This window comes from Chrysochloris asiatica, unplaced genomic scaffold (assembly GCF_000296735.1).
Source record: "Chrysochloris asiatica unplaced genomic scaffold, ChrAsi1.0 scaffold00026, whole genome shotgun sequence".
Lineage (NCBI taxonomy): Eukaryota > Metazoa > Chordata > Mammalia > Afrosoricida > Chrysochloridae > Chrysochloris > Chrysochloris asiatica.
The window spans coordinates 21,984,019-21,998,924 of NW_006408544.1; positions in this window are offsets into that span (position 1 = coordinate 21,984,019).

Below are 14,906 nucleotides of genomic sequence, written 5' to 3' on the forward strand. Positions count from 1 at the left end.
AAAAAAAAAAAATGTTAATGGATTTTTATATTAAAGATTTCTTATGTGGTTGCTTGATTTCTGAAAAAGACAAGCCCTGATTCTGTCTAGTTAGTCCTGTGGACGTCATTCTTACTATAAAAAGAGGAAAATGGCCCAGGCTGTGCTCATCATGTCTGGGTGTTTTTAGGACTACATGAAACCAAATGGGAGACCTATGCCTCCCTTCTATAGCACAGTTTTGCCAAGAGCATTTATCATTCCCTGAATGGAAGTGTCAGAGTGAGGTTGGTCACCCCGCAGGGAGGAGGCCATGGGTGGAGGCACACTCTGTTCCTTCTTTCCTGGATAGAAACCTGGTCCTTTTTGGGAAACCCAGATGGTCTGAGAACATCCTTGAATTTTTACTTTAAAAGGATAAAATGTGAGTCTGACCTTCAGTTACAGACATGAGGTAAGTCTCCTGGTCCAGGGATCTAGCTGACCCTGGCCTGCCTGGGGCTGCCTGGTCTCATCTCCCTCATCCTTCATCTTCCCTCACTCCTCCCCACCTCTCCTCAATGCCCTGCCCTCCATTTCCTGCCTTGAATAAGGTCCTAGTTACCTCAGTTTTGTTTTCCTCTTTTATCCTCTCAGTTCAGTAACCCAATAACTAAACCCTCTGAGTCTTGGGTTTTTGTTGTTGTTGCTATTTTTCTGGGAAAAGCTGTGTAATGTAACATTCCAGGCAGATCCTGGAGTCAGTGAGATAATCTGCCTAAGATGCTAGAACTCTCTGGGCACTTCCTTAGTAAAGGTAAGGTACCTAGAGTGTCTGTTCTTTACCTCAGAAACCAGACATGACCTTTCAATATCTTTCACCTATTCAATCTCTTCCTCTCTCTTCTATATTTTTATAAATCCCTATGGCATTCCTTATTTCATTTCTCTTCACATCAACCATGACAATAAGGTCATTGTCCAAATGAGTTATCTATTGTTTCATAACAGTTGACTAGAAAGCACTTAACAACAACAACAACAACATCTCACATAGTTTCTGAGGGTGAGGAAGCTGGGTGGGGCCTAGTTAGATGGTTCCAGCTGAGGGTCTCTCAGGAGGCTGTACCCAGTCAGGCAGTTAGATGGGGCTGCTGGAATCTTGGACTGGGTTCTTCACTTCCATGCTCACTCATGGTTGCTAGCAGGAGAGTTTGGTTCTTCTGACATGGGCTTCTCCATAGGACTGCTGATGACATACCTGATGGTTTACTCCAGAGTGAGTGATCTAAAAGAAAGAGAAGGCAAGCAAAAGAGAAGCCACCATTTTTTATAATTTAGTTTTAGAAATTATATACTATAATTTATGCCATGTTACGGAACTTTAGGGTAAGCACTGGACTCTTAACTGCAAGGTCAGCAGTTCAAACCTACCAGCTGCTCCTCAGAAACCCTATATAGGGTCATTATGAGTTAGAACCAACTAGGCTACACTTAACAACATCAAATGTTCCAGACTAACTCTAAGACAATGTGAGAGTCAACTACACAAAGGTATTAATACCAGGAAGTAGGAGCAATTGGTGACCATCTTGGAGTCTGGCCAGCAGAGTCACCCAGATAATAAATGGCAGTAATGTGTTTACCAAGAGTATTAATTCTTTCTATTACAACATTGATGACTCTTTCATGAATTTCTTCTTTTTTCAATATCATCAATCTTGTCTGCTTCAGTGGTTTTTTCCTCAGATCGTAGCTTGATCTGCCTTTCTCAGCTTGAAAATGCTTCATGTAACATAGCAATACTTCCCATACCATGAGTGTCCTTCCCATTCCATACCAACTTCACCCTTAGCAACACCACATATGTCTCTTAGTGGGTTCATAGCCAAACTTCTTGAAAGTCAAGTTGCTTTCATTTGCCTCCAACCTTCATCAGTCTTCACAGTCACCAGGCTTCCATTCAGCTTACTGTCTCTTTACCAGGGCCCTCCCTATGATTGACCAAAGCCTATAGTCTTGACACAGGCAACTCTTCCTCACTGACTTCTGTCAGTGGCTCTGCTGACCAGCTCTCCTGTCAATTTTCACATGAGAACATCTCTTGAATGTCCTCAAAGTTCACTGTCCCTATGGCAAACTCCTCTTCTTCAGTGCCTTAAATGTGGTGGTGGTTGTGCCTCTGGGTTCTAGCCCTCAACTCTTTTTCTTTCTTACCTCTCTATTTGGAATGTGTTTCCCTTCTGTAACTTTTCCAACAGAAAACTCAACTTAACCTTCTAGTCTCAGGTAGAGTATCATGTAAACACTTTCTAAATATCTATCTCGTCAGTTCCCTCCTTTATAAACCAACCCACAGCATCTGCTCTACTTCAATCCTATCATTTCTCATCTGGTTTTGCAAGAGAACCACCTCTCCTCCTCACCTTAATGGTCTGTCTACCACCACATGTGGCTTCCCTATCCATCCTCCACAGTAGCATGCTATTCTAGTTAAATTATTTTGGTTTTGTTACATCCTAGTTAATTTTTCACCATAACTCTCAGTTTAAGGAAGGACGCCTAGAGTCTAGGGGACCTCTAGGAAAGAGTTATTTGGAAAGCAAAAACTTTGCCTCAAAGACAAGAACTCTCTTTTTTGTTCTTCTGTATCTCCAGCACTTAGCTCAGTTCCTGAGACATAGGTGCTCAGTAAATGTTCATTGAGAGGATTCTCAGTGGTAGATGGTTTCTAAGAACTGTAGCCCCCTGAGCAGTTATGATGGGCCTAGCTGAGGCCCTCATGTGATCTAGCCCCTATATCTGCTACTTGACCTCTCTAAGTCTCCTGAGACTGGAAACATAGGGAGCCTCTTAGAGGACAAAACCATGAATCCCAAGACATAGCCCATTTTACCATCTGTTTACTGTAAACAAATGACCATAACATTTCTATAGTTTTCTTCCTGTCTAACTGGTTTTACCTACCTTGAAGGATGGCCTTTCCTTGGGAACTGGAACCAGGAGTACTGAAGAACCACACAAGTGTGACATTCCATAATAAGTTTTGTCTGCCCCTAACAGGTCTTTTTGGTGGAATCCATCTTGAAGAAATGCTGCATGTGCAACTAATTAGCATAGCCCTTACTAAACAGACTATTCCTGGGAAATCCTCACCCAGCCCTATGAATAAGCATGATGGCTTTTCCCTACCCCAAATTAAAAAAAATCCCAGAAAAGCCATTGTTCGGGGCAGATGAGGTTAAGCATTGCATGAAGTCTTCCCTGTATCTGCTTATAAGCCTCTTTCCTATAATACACCTTGTTGTTGTTGCTAGGTGTCATAAGTACCCTCTGCACAACAGAATAAAACACTGCTTAGTCCTGCACCATCCTCACAATTGTTACCTTTAAGCCCATGATTGCTGCTACTCTCCATCTTGTTGGGGGTCTTTCTCTTTTTCTCTGACTTTTCTGCTTTACCAAATATGATGCCTTTCTCAGGGGACTAGTCCCTTCTGATAATTTGTGTGAAAAATGAGAGCAAACCTTTGCTCGTATGGAAGCCTTGCCTTACCTGACTATTTGTTATCAGTAGAAGGCGAGACCCCTCTTTTGATGGAAAAAGGTATGATTGTAACATACCTTGTGACAAGTTGACCATGGAAGTAGCTCTAAAGCCTTTACAGGGAGTTCAAGGCCCTTTTTTATCTGATTCAGTGATGTGGCTTATTCTTTCCTCTCCCCTTCTTAATTTTACCCACCATATAATATGATTGTGGGCGACACAAATAGTTAAGCACTTGACTGCTAGTCAAAAGGTTGGTGATTTGAACCCACCCAGAGGTAACTTGGAAGTCAGGCCTCATGATTTGCTTCCTAAAGGTCACAGACTTTAATATCCTATGGAGAAGTTCTACTCTGCATACATGGAGTCTCCGTGAGTTGGAATCAACTTGATAGTTACTAAAGCAGCAGAAAAATGGTACTATTGTAGCTCCTGTATTGTCCTTGGTGAACTCTGCACAGTCATTGGTGGTCTTCCAGCCTTAGCTCAAGCAGCACCCCTTAGGAAACCAAGGACAAGGTCTATCTCATTCCCTGCTTGTGTCCCCTCAGGACTTACCATTCCAAAACATACTGCCTGCATTTGGGACTATCTGACTCAAGAAAAAGCTATCTTTGGCCACAGAATACAGTTGTAGGGAAGCCTGGGAGTTTCTGTCTTTGAGAGCACCTCTCAACTCTTGAAGTTTATCTTGAATTGGGACAAAGTTGAAATGTCTTCTACACATTTCCAGAAATGTGATAAAGCCCCAGTAACTCACAGTGGCATTAGTTCAGTTCCTTATCCTATCTCATTTCCCTAGCCCCCACCAGTGATCCTTGAGATCATCTCTTAAACTAAACTACTTGCACTCAAGTCTTTGTCTCAGGCTTTTCTTCCAAGGGATCCTATCCCAAGACACATCTTTTGATTCTGTTCAGCTTATAAACCTCTCCATCACAAAGTTTCTCATACTATTTATATCATTGGATATCTTGACTCAATGGCAGTAGTTTTCTTTTGTTTTGGTAGCATGCCAGTCATGAAAGAAAAGAAATGGAAAGGCACAATGCCTGGCAATATGCTGAATAGATATTTGATGAACGAATGAAAGATAAATTTTCCTAAAACAATTCTGACGACTAAACTAAACCTACAACTAAAGCATTCGGCATCTTTCCATTGCCTAATGGAATGAGTACCAATTCCTGATGTAGGCATAGTCTTTTCCAATCTGGTCCTAGTCTCCACTATGAGTTTAGTAACTCAAGACTGTGTTCATGTCAGTTACTACATGGCCTTCTCTTAAAATTCTGAAGTGCAGCTCATCTTTCAAGATCCAGGTAACTAACACTGACTCTCTTCTATGCCCAAGCCTCTTTAACCTCAGTAGCAGCTTTCCTGGCACCCAAGAAAGGTACACTTAGCTCACTCTGACATTGTACTGACCTGGAAATTTTCCTTCACAGACAGCAGTACATTTCTGAATACATTTTGTAGGTTTGGCCCAATATAGCTTTTCTTGCTCCTCAAGACATCAAGGAATGTTTTTATTTTAAGCATGTTCAAAATGCACTTGGTATAAAGTAATAATTGGAGAAGCTCCTAGTCCACTCTCTTTGAGGAAGTTAATAACAAATCAGTTCTCTCTCACTATTTCATGGGGAACATGTCAGATAAGATTTATTCAGATGCAACCTTTCTGTACTAGTAGAATGCATATTTTTGACTCTACAAGTAAAGTATTTGTAAAAAATGTATATATCAATTGAAGACTTGCTACACAGATTTTGTGAAGTCGTTGTCTAAGTAACTACCTTGGCTGGCAGTAGATAAAATGTTCTCCATTTAGATGCTCTTAGGAAATACATAGGAGTCCTTGGTGGTTACATGCAAATGGTTACATGCTCAACTACTAACTGAAAAGTTGGCTGTTCAAATCTACTCAGTGGTGCCTCTGAAGAAAGCCTTGGAACGCTACTTCCTAAAGGTCACAGCCTTGAAGACCCTATGGAGCATACATGCTGCTTTGTACACATGGGGCTGGTATGAATCTAAATCAACTCAATGGAAACTGGTCTTTTTTTTTTTTTTCTGGTATTGTTGTTGTTAAGTGCCATCGAGTCGGTTCAGACCCATAGTGACCCTGTATAAGGTTTCCTAGGAGCAGCTGATGAGCTTGAATTGCTGACCTTGGAGTTCAAACGGCTTTGCAGTCTGATGTGAAGTCACATACTTATGACACCAAGGCAGAAGCAAACAGTTCATTAAAGACTTTGAGATCTTTGTAACACAAAAGCTAAACAAGTTCTTAAATCAGAAAGGATTTAAATTCCAGATGCTATATCTTCTTTCACTCAAGCCACTTATCCTTCTTTCATAAAAGAAGACAAAAAGGCTTAGAAAGATAAATGTTGGCACAAAACCTGCACACAATTGTTGTTGTTAAGTGCCATAGAACCAGTACCAACTCATAGTGACCCTAAGTACAACAGAATGAAACACTGCCCAGTCCTGGGCCAACCTTACAATCATTGCTAGTCCTGACCCCATTGCTGCTGCCACTGTATCAATCCATCTCATTGGGGGTCTTCTTCTTTTTCTCTGACCCTCCACTTTACCAAACATGACATCCTTCTCCAAGGACTTGTCCCTCCTATATGCCCAAAGGATAAGACATGAAGTCTGGCCATCCTGGGTTCCAAGGAGCACTCTAGCTGTACTTCTTCCAACACAGATTTGTTTGTTCTTTTGGCAATTCGTGGTATTTTCTATAGTCTCAACCAACACCATAATTCAAATGCATCAATTATTCTGTGGTATTCCTTACTCACTGTCCAACTACACATAGTAGGCACACAATTTTGATATATGTAAATGTATATATGGTGACTTGGTTGTTTCTGACTTTAGCTTCCTCTTTTTTAAAATAGGAATTATATGTAGTATATGTTACATATTGTTTTTTTGTTGCTAAGTACCATGGAGTCAGTTCCTACTCAAAGCGACCCTATATAGGGTTTCTGAGGAGCACCTGGTGGGTTAAACTGCAGACCTTGTGGTTCACAGTCCAGTGCAGATCCTACAGTGCCACACCAGGAGTCTGCACATCACATATATGTACTACTTTAAACTCTATGCCTCAGTTTTCTTATCAGTAAAATGGCAGTAATTATTTCTGTTTCATCCATCTCGTTTATTCAGGCAATTCTGTGAGATACAGCAAATGAGACCTCTTTGTAAAGCACTTTCCACTGTAATAAGACCCATCATTAATTAGGAAGCTCTATTCTTTAGGCTTAAGGAGCTCTGGTAGTGTAGTGGTTACCAGTCCAGCTGCTAATTTCATGGTCAGAAGTTAGAAACTACCAGTGGCTCTGGGAGAAAGATGAGGCTTTTTGCTCCTGTAAAGATTTGTAGCCTTGGAAACTCTACATAAGGTTGTTATAAGTCAGAATCAACTCGATGGCAGTAGGTTTGGTATTTTGGAATCATGGTATATGAGAAATAGCACAGGATCTGAGTTCAGGACGCCCTGACTTGCCACTCACTATAAATAATTTGCTAATTAACTTCTTTGAGCCTTGGTGTGTTCATCTGTAAAAGGGGAACTTCTCCTTTGAGAAATTACTGCTGGTATTCAAAGGAAGAGAGCCTGGCATATGGCATCACCTTTCTATTCCCCTCCTCACCCTCTCCCTCTTACTCCTAGAGGCATTAAGTTCTTTATACAGTACTTGAGAAACTGCATGAGACGTACGGATATGTTTTCCCTTGACGTAAGCATAGCAGTTTCTTTCCTACAATCCTCAATTGGTGAATTACTATACCTTAAGAAGATGACAGATACTAGAAAGAAGAAAGAAAAATCATGTTTAGACACCCAGATGACCGTTCTTTCTGATATTACAATGTAGTCAAGTACTGTATTTTATTCTCTGATTTTCTTAAAAAAGAGAAATATAAAAGCCTTTTTCATGGTTATTATTCTCATTCCAATGAAGAACAGTGGGTTCTTTCTCTACTTGTCTCCATTCTTAACTGGGGAGGAGCCCTGGGACATATTTCACAGCTAAGTTAACTGTCTCTGCAAATTCAGACTTAAGCCTCCAGCAAAATGAATCATTGGTTGTTTTGCTTAGTTAAGGCCATGGTTTATATGCTTTTCTAATAAAACTTCATTTCTAGGAAGGACTTGTTTACCCATCAAATATCTGTTTAGCACTTATTATACACCAGATGAAGGAGCTCTGGTAGCAGTTTGAAACTACCAGCTGTTCCACAGGAGAAAGATGAGGCTTTCTATTCCCATTAAGATTTACAGCTTTGGAAACTCTATGAGTCAGAACCAACTCCATGGCATATTACTACCACCACCACACACCAGATGAGGAAAAGAGTCCTGGTGTGGAAAGAAGACCTGGTATGATGCTGTAGGATAAGCACTGGGCCACAAGGTCGGTTTGAACCTCATGGGCAGTGCTGCAAACTCACCAGTTGTTCCTGGGAAACTCTATACAGAGTTGATGAGTCAGAACCGACTGGATGGCACCTAACAACAACAACACACACCATATGCCGATTTTGCAGTCTGAAGAGACAGATCAGGGTACAAAGAGATTACCAGACCAATGTGGTGTAGTGGAGAGCCCTGGTTCTAAGGCAAAGAAATAGACTCCTATCTTTTTAACTTATTTTTTGAGGGACCTTGGAAAAATCACCTAACTTCTTTGGGGTTTGTTGTTGCTTGTGGGGGGTTAGCGATAATAAATTCCTGGTCTACCTATTTCATAGGATTGTTCTGAGGCACACAGTATGGTGACTAGATACCCTAGATTCAGACAAATCTGAGATAGAACTCCACCTAGTAGATAGTGGCATTGGTAAGTCATTTAACTTCTTTGAGTCTCAGTTTCCCAATCTGAGAATAATAAGACATTGAAAGATTACTTGGAAGATTCATAGCTAAGAATAGCAAATGAAAACACTCTCTGAAAAACATACAGAACAACAACAACAAAACATTTCATGGAGTTCAAGGCAAGGAGAAGATTCCAAACTGGAATCTGTGCTGAACTTGCTAGCTTTTCTTGAGGCAAACTCTCCCACTTATTTACTAATTTGATTTGCCTGAAATAGGCTCCAAGAAAACTAGATTGTTTGTACATGTGCTTTTTCATTAGTCCATAAAACAGAGCCTTGGTTGCTCAAATCCAAAGTGAGAAACAAAGTGACTCATCAAGGTAACTTCTCCAGCCTTCTTTCCCTATACTGGGTCTTCCCGCTTGGCGGGAACTTCCTTTCTGGTTTTGCTCTACTGATGTAGCATTGTGCTTCTTATGATTCAAGAGACCACTTTCTCTCCTCTCCTTGCTTTGGTTTCTCCCAACTTTTGCTATCAGGTTATTTCAGAACAAAGTAAAACAAAACAGAAAACATGTCTCTTAGGGGTGTTCCCTCATATTTGGGCCAGAGTTTCCATTCTTTGGCTCATCCTGCACATGCAAACACATGTACCGAATCCTGGCATTCCAAACTGTGGGTAAACTGGAGTCCAATGGCCTTTCTGGGCAGGACATTGTGAGTCAACAGTGGAAAATAAGAGCAGCTGGTGTCGTGGATCTAATTGTCCCCATCCCTCCATCCTAATATGGGGTGGAGGCCTCTCAAAGATTCTGAGGAAAGTTTTCTTAAGGCAGGATATAGCAGGGATGCTCCAGCTGAGCTCAAACTCGCTCTGACTGGTAGCAAAACCAGTGGCATGATCTTTCTAAGGCTCTAATTTCTAGAGTTGATATGGTTAGATCTTTTATGAGAAGGAATAGAAGGAGGAAGGAGTTGATGTGAAACTGAGGGCCTGATGGAGATGCAGGAGATGTTGAGGAGTGTGGAAGGATTAGAGTGGTATCAGTATCTGTGTGTCCATGATGTTTGAAAACTAGGATATGATAAGTGGACAGTGAATATTTCAAATTGGAAAGTGACATTTCTTATTGCCAATCATCTATTACCATTAAGCTTTTATGACACTGATTTCATAGCATCATGTAGTCAGCTCTCTGATCTGATGTCTACTTCCCAAATGCCACACTTTCCTCATTTGTAAAATAAGGATGATAAATCTTGTCTTGTATCCTGGATGCAGAAGTCAAATTGGTGATATAATATCAAATTCTCCCCAAATTACAAACTCTGGATAAATGTTAGAAATCTGTTGTTGTTAAGTGCCATCAAGTTGTTTCCAACTCATAGCAACCATGTGCACAACAGAGTGAAACTTTGTCTGGTCCTGTGCCATTCTCATAATTGTTTCATTTGAGCCCATTATTGCTGCCACTGTATCATCCATCTCATTGGGTGGTGGTGGAGGTGTCTTCTCCAACTTTGTCGACTTTTCTACTTTTCCAAGAATAATGTCCTTCTTCAGGGACTGGTCCCTCCTGACAACATGTCCAAAGTATGAGAGATGAAGTCTCATTATCCTGGCTTCTAAGGGGCATTTTGACTGTACTTCTTCCAAGACATATTTGTTTGTTCTTCTGGCAGTACATGGTATTTCAATATTCTTCTCCAACACCATAATTCAAATGCATCCATTCTTTTCTCTTCTTATTATTCATTGTTCAACTTTCACATGCAAATAAGGATTGAAAATGCCATGTTTGCTCAAAGTGACATTTTTGTCTTAAACTCTTTAAAGAGGACTTTTTTTTTTTTTTTTTGCAGATTTGCATAACGCAACATATCATTTGGTTTCTTGACTATTGCTTCCATGGACATTGATTGTGGATCCAAGCAAAGTGAAATATTTGACTACTTTAATTTTTTCTCCAGTTATCATGATGCTACTAATTAGTCCTGTTGTGAGGAGTTTTTTGTTTTTGTTTTTGTTTTTTTCATTACATTGAGATGTGGTCCATACTGAAGGCTGTGGTCTTTGATCTTCATTCACAAGTGTTCCAAGTCCTCTTTACTTCCTGCAAGCAAGGTTGTGTCATCTGCATATCAAAGGTTGTTAAGAGTCTTCTTCCAGTCCTGACATTATGTTCTTCTCATATAATCCAGTTTATCAGATTATTTGCTCATCACACAGATTGAATAAGTATGGTGAAAGGATACAAACCTGATGGACACCTTCCCTGATTTCAAACCATTCAGTGTTACTTTTTCTGTTCAAATGACTGCCTCTTGGCCTATGTACAGATTAGTCACAAGCATAATTAAATGTTCTAGAATTTCCATTCTTCTCAGTGTTATCAATAGTTTGTTTTGATCTACATAGTTGAACACCTTTGCCTAGTCAATAAAGCACAGGTAAACATCTTTCTGATATCTCCTGCATTCAACCAAAGGGATTAATTTGATGTCAATGATGATATGCCTTATTCCTCATCCTCTTCTGAACGCTGCTTGAATTTCTGGTAGCTACCTGTCAATGTACTGTTACAACCATTTTTGAATTATCTTCAGCAAAATTTCACTTGCATGTGGCATTAATGATGTTGTTCAATTATTTTCACATTCTGCTAGGTCACTTTCCTTTGGAATGGATACAGGTATGGATCTTTTCCCAGACATTTTCCTTGTAGCTGTCTTCCAAATTTCTTGGCATAGATGAGTGAGGGGCCCCAAGGCTGTATCAATTTGTTGGAAGATTTCAATTTGTATTCTGTCAATTCCTAGAGTCTTGTTTTTCACCAATAACTTCAGTGCTTCTTGGACTTCTTCTGTCCACACCATCAGCTCTTGATCATATGCTACCTCCTGAAATGGTTAAACATCAACCAATTCCATGTATTTATTCTTACGATGATTATGCATCATTCTGTATTTTGCCCATAGAATCTCTCAGTATTGTAAGTTGATGCTTGAATTTTTTCTTCAGTTCTTTCAGCTTGAGAAATATTGAGTGTGTTATTCCCTTTTAATTTTCTAACTGCAGGTCTTTGTTTTGTCTTCTCGAATTGCCCTTTGAAATATTCTGTTTAGGTCTTCTACTTCGTCATTTCTTCTGGTGTGGCACTTTGAGTTAATGCTCCTTAGAAACCCTATACAGGGTCACTTTGGGTCAGAACCAACTCAGTGGCACTTAACAACAACAGCAATGTTCAAGAACACATTTCAGAGTCTCATCTGATACCCATTTTAGTCTTTTCTTTCTTTCTTGTCTTTTAAAAGACCTTTGCTTTCTTCATGAATGTTGTCTGGATGTCATCCTACAACTCTTGTCTTCAGTCATTAGTGTCTAATGCATCAAATCAATTCTTGAAATGGTGTCTAAATTCAAGTGGGATATATTTAAGGTCATATTTTGAGTCTCATGGATCTGGTTTAATTTCAACTTCAGCCTGAATTTGTGTATTGATGGTTTATTCCACAGTCTGCCACTGGCCTTGTTTTAGCTGATGATATTGAGCTTCTCCCTGTCTCTTTGCACAAATGTAGTCAATTTGATTCCTGTGTATTCAATCTGATGAAGTCCATGTGTACAGTAACCTTTTTATGTTGTTGAAACAAAGGAATTTTTCAAGAAATAAGTCATTGGTATTGCAAAATTCTATCATGAGATCTCCAGCATCATTTCTATTACCAAGGTTATAATTTCCAAATACTGGACCCCAACAGTCTAATACTAACTCCCAGCTACTTAGAAAAGGTAGAAGCAAAAGAGGTTTTATATTCTCTATGTAACAATCCTTCCTTTGTGATTTCAACTTTTACATTCCAGTAACCAATAGTTATCAATGCATCTCTAGTGCATGTTTGCTCAATTTCAGACTGAAGAAGTTGAATTCTTCAATTTCATTATCACTAGCTTTAATAATTGGTGCATGAATTTTAATAATAGTGCTATTAACTCATATGTCAGTTTGCTATGCTATGCTAGCTAGCTTGTAGCTGTGATTCTGGAAGCAATCCCACCAGTATTTTAAGTATCAGCAGGGTCACCCACAATGGACAGATTTCAGCTGAGCTTCTGGACAAAGACAGACTTAAAACAAGGAGAGACAGAAAACTTTCAAATATATAGTCACTAAAACCTTATGAATAAAAGTGGAACACTGTTAGAACCAGAATATTGAAATATGATGAAGAACACCAGAATATTATCAGACATACTGCCAGGAGATGATCCCCTCAGATTGGAAAACACTTAAAATACAAAGTGGAAGAAATGCCTCCTGAAAGTATAGTTGGCCATGATGACATAAATGGAGTTAAGGCTTAAGAACCTTCATTGGCTGATGTGACACTACTCAAAATGAGAAGGAACAGCTGTAAACATTCATTAATAATCAGAGCATGAAAAGTACAAAGTATGAATCTAGGAAATTTGGAAGTTGTCAAAAATTAAATGGATTGCATAAGCATCAATATTCTAGGCATTAGTAAGCTGAAATGAATTTGCATTGGCCATTTTGAATCTGACAATCACATGGTTTACTATGCCAAGAATGACAAACTGAAGAGGAATGGCATCACAGTCATTATCACAAAGAACATTTCAAGATCTATCTTGAAGTACAACACAGTCTATGATAGGATAACATCCATATGCCTACAAGATGGCCAGTTAATACAACCATTAATCAAATTTATGCACCAACCACTAAAGTCAGTGATGATAAAACTGAAGAATTCTATAAACTTCTTCAGTCTGAAATAGATCATACATGTAATCAAAATGTGTTGACAATTACTGGCAATTGGAATGCAAAGGTTGGAATCAAGATGAAATCTTTGGAAAATATGGCCTTGGTAACAGAAACCATGCTGGAAATCACATGGTAGAATTTTGCAAAATCAGTGACTTCCTCATTGCAAATACCTTTTTAAACAACATAAAATATGACTACACATATGGACCTTACCAAATGGAATACACAGGAATCAAATTGACTACATCTGTGGAAAGAGGTGCTGGAAAGCTCCATATCAACAGTCAAAACAAGGCAGTCTTTGGAACAGACCATCAATTGCTCATATGCAATTTCAGGTTGAAGCTGAAGAAAATAAAACAAGTCCATGATAGCAAAAACATGACCATGAGTATATCTACCTGAAATTACAGACTGTCCCAAGAACAGATTAGTTGCATTAGATCGAAGACCTGAAGAGTTATGGTATGACAACAAAACATCATGCAGGAAGAAAGCAAAAGTTCATTAAGAAGACAAGAAAGAAGGAAAAGATGAAAATAGTTGTCAGAAGAGATTCTGAAACGTGTTCCCAAGCATTGTTGCTGTTGTTGTTGTTAAGTGCCGTCGAGTCGGTTCCGACCCATAGCGACCCTGTACAGGGTTTCCGAGGGTGTAAATCCTTACGGGAGTAGAAAGCCTCATCTTTCTCCCGCGGAGCGGCTGGTAGTTTCGAACCGCTGACCTTAAGGTTCGCAGCCCGATTCGTAACCACTACGCTACCAGAGCAAGTCAGTACCAGCCCATAGTGACTTTATGCACAGCAGAACAAAACACTATCTGATGCTGGGCCAACCTCACTACTGTTGCCACACTTGAGTCCACCGATGCTGCCACATGACCAATCCATCTCATTCCTCTTTTTCTCTGACCCTCCATCTTACCAAACATTATATCCTTCTCCAGTGACTACTTTCTCCTGACAATATGTCCAAAGTATGAGAGACAAAGTTTGGCCATCTTGACCTCTAAGGAGCACTCTGGCTGCACTTCTTCCAAAATGGATCTGTTGGTTCTTTTGACAGCCCATGGCACTTTCAATATTTTCCTCCAACACCATAACTTCAGCATAAAGATGTTAAAACAAATGGAAGAAATGAGATAATAAGAGATAAACAGAAAATTTCAAAGGGAAGCTTGAAAAGACAAAGTCAAATATTATAATGAAATGTGCAAAGACATTGGTATTGTTGTTGTGTGCCATGGAGTTGGTTCCAACTCATAGTGACCCTGCACAGGGTTTCTGAGGCTGTTAATCTTTACGGGAGCAGAATGCCTCATCTTTCTCCCACAGAGCAGCTGGTAGTTTCAAACTGCTGACCTTGCAGTTTGCAGCCCGATTCATAACCACTACACTACCAGAGCTCCTGTGCAAAGACATAGAGTTAGAAAACCAAAAGGAAAAACATGTTCAGCATTTTTTAAGCTGATGGAATTGAGGAAAAAATTCAAGCCTTGACTTGAAATATTGAAGTATTCGATAGGAAAAATGCTGAATGATGCAGAAAGCATTAAAAGAAGATAGGAGGTATACACAGAGTCATTGTAACAAAAAGAAATGGTCAATATGCACCATTTCAAGAGCCAATGAAACTGAAACAAGAAGTCCAAGGTGCTTTGAAGGAATTGGCAAAGAACAAGGCACCAGGAATAGATAGAATACAAACTGAAATATTTTAAAAACTGAGGCAGCATGGAAGGCATTCACACATCTATGTCAAGAA